The 8,054-nt window shown below is 42.3% G+C and overlaps 1 pseudogene; it reads left to right on the forward strand.

Moving 5' to 3' along the window:
• The window catches only part of LOC110288759, a 19,726-nt pseudogene extending 11,672 nt beyond the window's left edge, over window positions 1–8,054 (forward strand).

Genomic DNA, 8,054 nt, shown 5'->3' on the forward strand with positions numbered 1-8,054 from the left:
TCCAGAGGTTGCAAAGTGGGTGAATTTATCATTTGAATACTTCCTGATGATTAAGGGTGTTGAATCCTTTGGAACAAGTTTGATCTACATCATCAGGATATAAAATNTTATTCTTGTTTCTTCTTTGAGGATGACTACTTAACAATCTATGACCAACAACAGCCAGCAACTAACAAGAAAACACCCAACTCGGGTGGTCCTAGTGTTTATATACCTTCTGAAGTGTTCCCAGAATTCCAAATATCACACATTCACAGAAACTATTTGCAGCTGGTAAAATTATGCCCTTGCTAAAACACAAGGCAAGTCACAGTGAGTTACTGTTAACTGCCAGCAAAGAGAAATACCCTCCCTAAGAAACTAAATAGGGTAAGAAATGAATTAAATTGATAAACCCTAATCCAAATCCATTGGGAAATTAAGACTCAATATGAAACAGGAAAAGGTTAAGGATAACATCACAGATAAGCAGGAACTAGCCTGCCTCCATCTTATGCTTAAAAGACATCTTATAGTGAAGACAAAGTTCATTCATGTTAATGATTAAACAATGAACTGTATCTTAAGAATTGGACTAATTCCTACCGGTATCCTTAACTACAAGTGGCTAACTGTTCTAGGACTGACAATCATGTCTTTGTTTCAAAAGTTTTTTTGTAACCATCTTGCAACCCTATCTTTGTTTCAGAAAGTTTATATGGCTCATTATGCTACCACTTCTGACTATGACCACCCTGTTACTCACAGCTTACAGCTATACCTTTGATTCAAGAGGTCATTAGGACTAATTTCTTTATCCTGCCTATTTTGCCTGCCAAATCCCTTATCTACAAATCCCCTACCCATGGGATGTATAGGTCTTGTCTTCTTCATGTCCAATGTGACATATCAAACCCCTACTTAGGGAGAGGCAGAATGTATACACAAATAAATAGCTCAGTTTAATTAATTGCATGCTTTAATTAATATGACCATGATGATTTGGGTGGTGTTTTTTCCTTCCCATCTTTTAGGTTAACAATACCAAGAATCTTAAAAAGATCATAAAGACACACTTTTAAACCCAATGTCACACTAGATTGGAAAAATCTAATGAAATGGATTTTATGTATAAAAACTACAAAGGCTAACCCAAGCCAAGATATGTAACTTATGATTACAATGTCACTTATAACTTCAATGTAACTTATAACTACAACACAACTTATGACTACAGTGTATCTTAAAAATACTATGTAACTTATAATACAAATGAGATTAAAGCAGCAGTGAAAAGTTTGCCAGGTTATATTAGCTGGGTTCACTGCTGACTAGTTGATATTAGTAGTTGACTAGTTGATATTAGTAGTATTCACTGCTGGTAGTTGATATTAGGATAATCTGAATTCTGTTCTGGCCAGGCCTAGTATGATTTCCAGGCTGAAATTCTGTTCACTGTGCGGGGCAGGAAGGCTCATAACAGCCTTTGAAATAGGTACTTTTATTTTATTTTCTACATGAGACACACAGTGACACACAGACACACACAACACACAGACATGCTCATGTACCAAACACTAGGGAGCAGGGAGAGATTCTGCTATCTAGAGCTTGTGTAGTCCTCAACAGACCCTTGGTATTCCTCGTCCTACTCAGTTCCATGTTCCTGGGGAGTTCAGTCTGGGAGGTCATGTATGTGCCTTCTGTACCCTGAACCATGAGGGTGACAAACACTCTAGTGTAGTGACTATGTTCTCTTAGGATTCGCTAAAGCATTCTGCAGGGCATTTTGGCAGCAACAAAATTGAGCTGTGAAACCTCAATGTCCCAGAGTTTGTCCCTGTAATATCTTTCAACCAAATCAGACCCAACCTTGAATCCAAAAATCCAGGCTCCCCTCTGAATTGCAAGGCTTTTATTGTTGGATTCCTATTCTTAGACATCTGGAGGGAAGGGCTATAGTCTGCTGCATCTATGCAGGTGAGCAGCCAAGTGGCTTCTTTGAGAGCAAAGTTGTAGCCATCAACATAGCAGGCTGGCTTCTAATTTTTCCTGCAAATAGAAAGCCAAGTGAGACCTTACGGGTAAAGGAGGCATCATGCACCACTGACCATGCACTGAGATACCTCCTAGAAAGACCTGCAGCCAATTTGCAATTGCTCTTGTGCCTGACCAGGACCAGGAAGCCTTGTCCCCAACCTGTTGAGACAAGCTTTGTAAAGAGCCTCAAATTCAGCCAGATGGGATGAGCCAACATGTGAGACAACATAGTCCCAGTGGGACCGAATGGGGAGGAGCTGAGCCTCATGAGCCTCTGGGAAGCTGGGGCCCCACAAGCAAAATGACTCATGTCACATGTTGATGGTTGACAATGACCCTCAAATATTTTCAGCTAAAGGCAGGGCCTTAACACACCTGTTCTTGGGACATGAGGGGATTCACTTCAATTCTAGCCTTGAATGTTCACACCTGGAGTCCACAAAGTGGCCTTCAAAGTTCAGAGAACAGAATAACATATGACTTTTTTGGAGCTGGAGTGGTAGGTTTGAAACTTTAGAATAAAAGACCCAGTCTAGAGAAGGGTGCCAGGTGCCAAGCTTCTGCAGCTAGACTTGGGAGGCTGTGTCAGGAAGGCTGAGGGACACCAAACACAGGCAGGGATCTACTGTGACTTGGCTGAGCTGAACAGCCAGGGCCAGCTCAGGTATTCTGAGAGCTCTTTCCTGCCCCATCCTTCTGACATTCTCAATCAGGTGTGTCACATTTCTGGATTCTCAGTGATGCTTCAGTGGTGTGTAAGAGCACAAGCCCCGCCCCTAACCAAACACATAGAGACTCACTATGAAAGCAGTTGCATGTGCCTTGTCTTCTTCTGTCAATATGCTAGTCTTGGGTCATTTGTCATAGCAATACAACCTGAATTACAACCCTACAGTCACATGGATCCCTTGTATATAAGAACACACTTAACCTTCACCATAGCAAAGGCTCTGAATCAGTTTCCCCTTTTATTAACTCCTCTCTCCTTGACTGACTTTTGGTGTTCTTTAGATGTCTGAAGGCTCAGTAGAGCAAGGCCTTCCTCTCTCCCAGAGTCAGCATACATAGGAAGTCTTCACAAATGAGGTTAGACTGGACAAAGGGCTATCTCACTTCTCTCAAGTCTATAAACAAGACCCTACTTAAAACACGCAACATTATCTTGTCATATAATGCAGCCTTGGTTTCAAACTACTCCTCCACCATGACTATGTTACATAAGTGTTTGTGCTTAAGTAATTTTGTTGGTATTTAACTTTAAAAATAAAGATTATATGTGTTTTGATAAGGCACAATTAAGTAGTATGTTGTAAAAGGCACTTGACTGTCACATCTGTACAGCACACAGCGACAGGATGAACTTTTCTGAAGACTTAAAGAGTACAAAGCCTTTGAATTTTACTGGTTATCTGAGCCAAAAGTATTTATCTCCTGTAACTGTTTGGTCAATTATGTACCAAATACTGAGATCTAATTGTGAGCTCTCTGCTGCGTCCACTGGACTTTGTTTTTAAGACCTTGCATGACCTGAGGGCTGAGATGGCCTGTAGAATGTGCCCACTGGGGGGGCTTCTCTCTTCTGTACATGGTTGGGAATGGAGAAAAGGGCATCATGTGGTTAAGCAAGTGTCTACTCTCGAGTGGCCCTATGCTACTCTGATTTGATCATGCTGTTGTATCACTATAACAATAATCTTAACTAAGGCACAAGACATTTATATCTGTATGTACAAAGTGGCCAGGGAAAGACAGTGAGGGCCTTCAGTTGCTCTCCACCATGTAGATGTGTGTATATACATTATATCTGTGTATTCATATATATGCCAATGTGTGTGCTTATTTGACAATTTATTTAGTTTGAATGTATGTGGATGGGGATTGTGCCTGCATGAGTGTCTATGCAGTTCTGAATGCTTTCCCTGTGGAGGTCACAGGAGAGCACTGGATCCTCTTGAACTGGAGTTACAGATGGTTGTTAGCTGCCATCTGGGTGCTGGGAAGTGATTCTGTGTCCCTTTTATAGCTGAGACCACTTTATATTTTTTGAAACAGGGACTCTTTCTCGAGCTTGCTAATGGCTAGATGGACTGGCCAGTAAGCTCTCTGGTGCTGGAGTTATCAGGGGTCACTTGGTGCCTAGCTGTCCTCACAGGTTTTGAGGGTTGAAAATCATGGATTCAAGAGTGTATGCAAAGCAACTAATTCACTTACTGGCCTGTCCCCAAAGCCCATCATGCTGCTTATTTGAGAACATGTAGCTCAAAGTGAAGGACTGAAGGGAGGTCTACTCCCAGGAGAAACATCTACAGATCCTCTGGAATTCTTCTGTGAGATGTAAGCACACTGACTTTCATTAATGCTCATTTATATGCCACACAACCATTCACAACATCATGTGTTTATAGGTAATTTCAAAATTCTAGTACAATCCAATATCATGTTTAGTTTCTTTTGTTCAAATTATTCTATATTTGTCAATTAGGAGCCTGTTCATGCTTCCTCATGCCAGTTTCAACGGAAAATTCTAGATGTCTGTTCATGTGTTTCTGTACTTGTGTATGAGCCTGTGTATGGACAGTGGTACTAAGATGTGTGTGTGTGTGTGTGTGTGTGTGTGTGCATACATGTGTGTGTATGCGTGTGCATGTGAAGGTAAGACAACAATTTGGAGGAGTTAATTCTCTTCCTCTACCAGGTGGTTTCTGAGATTTGAACTCAGGTCTTCACCTTCAATCACCCACCTTTAATCACTGAGCTATCTCAACATCCTTCCGCACGATTTTTTGGGGACCAGGTCTCTTATTGAACATGAGGATCACATGGGATTAAACATGTATGCCACCACTTTTATGGGTCCTAGGGATCTGAACAATGGACTTTATGCTTGCAAAATAAGCAATTTGCACACTAAGATATCTCTTTGGTTGCTCCTGTTTATATGTGTGGAGCTGTAAAATAAACCTAGAGCTTTGCACATGCTAAAAAAACTATTCTGCCACTGTTGTAGGGAACTAGTGACAAAATGCCAGGTGAGAAGCAACATTTCTAATCACAGTTTGAAGAGATACAGTCCATCACAGTCAGTTAGGCACATTGAAGGAACTTGAGGTGGTTAGTTACATCTACAATCACGAAGCAGAGAGGCATCAATGGTTCTACTCAGCTTGTTTACTTCTGTCCACCCTTTATGTAAATGTAGTACATGCTTCCACATAAAAGTCAATCTACCCACCTCAATTGACCAAACCTAAAAACACCCACTCTGAACTTTGTATCTATGGCAACATTCAACCCAGTCAGAATGATCATCAAGATTTACCATCACACACTGCAAACAGGGTGAGTCTAAATTTAAAACCTGCATGTCTTAAGAGACAGGCACTACCACACAGAGCTGACAATCATATCTGTGCTGGAAATATCTTCCTTAGGGTAAGTATGTTTTTCTGAACTTGAGACAGTCTATACACACAGCACTTCCTGTGGCTTGTGGAGCAGTGTAGTTTACAGGCAGGGAGTTCACAGTAGCCTGAGGGGTTGTGGACAGCAGAGCTCATGTACAGGAGTGAATCCCTCACTCTACCACTCAGTACTCTCACCACATAGACAATACTGTTCAAAACACTTTAAGACATGGTTCTTAACAGAGCTGTGAGTGGACAAGGTGAACAGGGCAACAGGAATGAGCTACAGTAGAGTGAAGCAGAATTTGTGGTACAAAAGCATCATCAGCCCCCAAAAATATCCACACTGCCAAAGAGCTGGGGACTACCCTGGCTGAGTGTCACAGAGAGGTAAATGGTGCCTCCTTGTCCTCTGCCTTCCAATACAAAGGTCTCAGTAGCTTGGACAATTGGATCAAAAATAGGTAAGTAGATTGACAAGGAAGCACAGGTGACAAGTAAAACAGGACCACAACTCATTTTGTTCAGCACTTGGGCTGCTTGCAAAGATCAGCTCTAAATCCTCTTTGGCAAAGGTACAAACAACTTCTCTCCAGAAACTGATGGCATCAGGCTGTCTCAGCCTGTTTGTTCTTCAGAGTGGGAGGGGCCCCATGCTGCTGCCTCTATGCAAGTTGGAAGGAGATCCACAGGTGCTCAGTTCTTGCCCAAAAGTTGTTTGGAACTCCTGGAGGCATGTTTGAGGCTGGGTGTGGCTGCGCTCAGAGCTATAATGGTTTAATAAAGAAGAGGCTCTGCACTGAGAGGATCATTTAGCACTCTTCACCTTGAAGGGGACACTTCTTCTGCTGGGCTTGCTGGTGACTGGGGAGCTGAGTTTCCAGACAAGTGAGAGTGGTACCCTTGTTCACCCCATCTCAGTCCCGTTGAGATATCTAATTTGGGCCCTGAGACAGTCCTAGGTGTCCTTGGGAGGCCATTGGCAAGGAACTGCAGAAGACAATAGATGCTTACTGCTCTGAGTTAAAATTGTTGGGTTTGTGGGACATTGATACTGAGGTGTGCTGGTGTTGATACTCATGATGAAGGGACCTTACATGCACAGTTGGAGCAGAGGTAAGTGTTGGGCTTATGTGAATGTCAGATATCAAGATCTGTCCACGTATGGATATTTTTCTCCTAGATCTGTGTATCTCATGTAAACCATGTTGTTTCTGGTAGTCTGAAGCCTTTGGGAGGGTTTGACTAAGAGAAAGGCATTTGTAGATGCTGCAAGGAACATTGAGCCTCTGTTTTGACCATCCCATTGTCTTTTAATGGTTTTTTTTCTCTCTGTGTTTGCAGCAGAAACATGTGTTCCTTTCTTCAAAGGCTATGCAAGTGTTGTCTCTGGATTAAGGTTTTTGATGCATCAATAGCTCCAGGCATTCAATGCTACTGCAGGAGAAAAGGTTGCCTTGGAAAAAATCCAGGACTGTTACAAAGAGGAAGGATTAAGAACCATATTTCTGGAACCCAAAATTATGGTAATTTTCTGCCTACCTCAACTCACCCATGCAACAAATGCTGTAAGGCTGTGTACAAGTGATAAATGCAACCATTACTACATGTCAAGTGACTTGCAACTGAGAACTGAAAAACTTTCCCACCCTAGTACTTTTAAAGCAACATGCCAGGTACACAGCCAACCTGTTACTTGCATGATCCTGCAGCTCACTCCCACATTCTGGTTAAACATGGGGTTCCCACCCATAGTAGGAATAGGGGAGTCCTTGAGATGGCCTCTACACAGGTTTGGTACCCCAAGTTCTACTCTGAGATGCTTGAAATTGCTCTCTAGTGTCTTTTTGGAAAACTCTCTGGCATCTATTGTTCCCCAGCCATCGATGAATCCCATTTCTGTTGGCATCATCTGTGCTACAAACAAAAAAAAAAAAAAAAACCTCCCACCATGTCTGAAATGCCACCCACACCCCAAGGAGTGCTTATAGTTGCTCATCACTGTTTTCTCTTGTAGTATCTTGTTTCAAGTATAACTGAATTGCACATATGTATATTTTGAACAGTGCAGCTCTCACCCTAGTTCCCAAAGTATTTTACTTGAGTATCAGGTCTTGAAAAACCACAGTGCTATCAAAAATGATTTTCCTCTAACAAGTCCAAATGGGGGACATATTTTTAACATGGCTACACAGTCAGTGTGCCAGTAGAGTGGTGCTCAGGTGTGGGAGGCACCACCAAATTCATACTCAGCTCTACTGTCCCTCTCTAGACCTAGCCCCCATCATGCTTTCCAGAACCTTCTCCCCTTCTTCGCTGCCTGACTATCGTGGTTTTCAGGCTTCCTCCTCAAGGGTGTGCATGGGCTCCAGTTCCTTTAAGGTAGAATTTGTTACTTGAGACCTGAATCACTGCATGGGATTTTCTTTCCTGTGGATGAGGATTAGTCTCTTTATGGGTGGTTAGGGAGCCCTGCTGAGGTCCTGTACCTTGTCTGTAGCCAACACTGTCCCTCTTTGCCTTTTTGTATTCCAGAAAGCCATGGTCTCCAGCCCAGAATGCCAAGCATTTTATACTACCAAACACATATTGAGCATTTTCGACATTCTAGCCGGTTAATTAGGAGAATAG

The sequence above is a fragment of the Mus caroli genome, unplaced genomic scaffold (genome assembly GCF_900094665.2).
Source record: "Mus caroli unplaced genomic scaffold, CAROLI_EIJ_v1.1 scaffold_9768_1, whole genome shotgun sequence".
Classification (NCBI taxonomy): domain Eukaryota; kingdom Metazoa; phylum Chordata; class Mammalia; order Rodentia; family Muridae; genus Mus; species Mus caroli.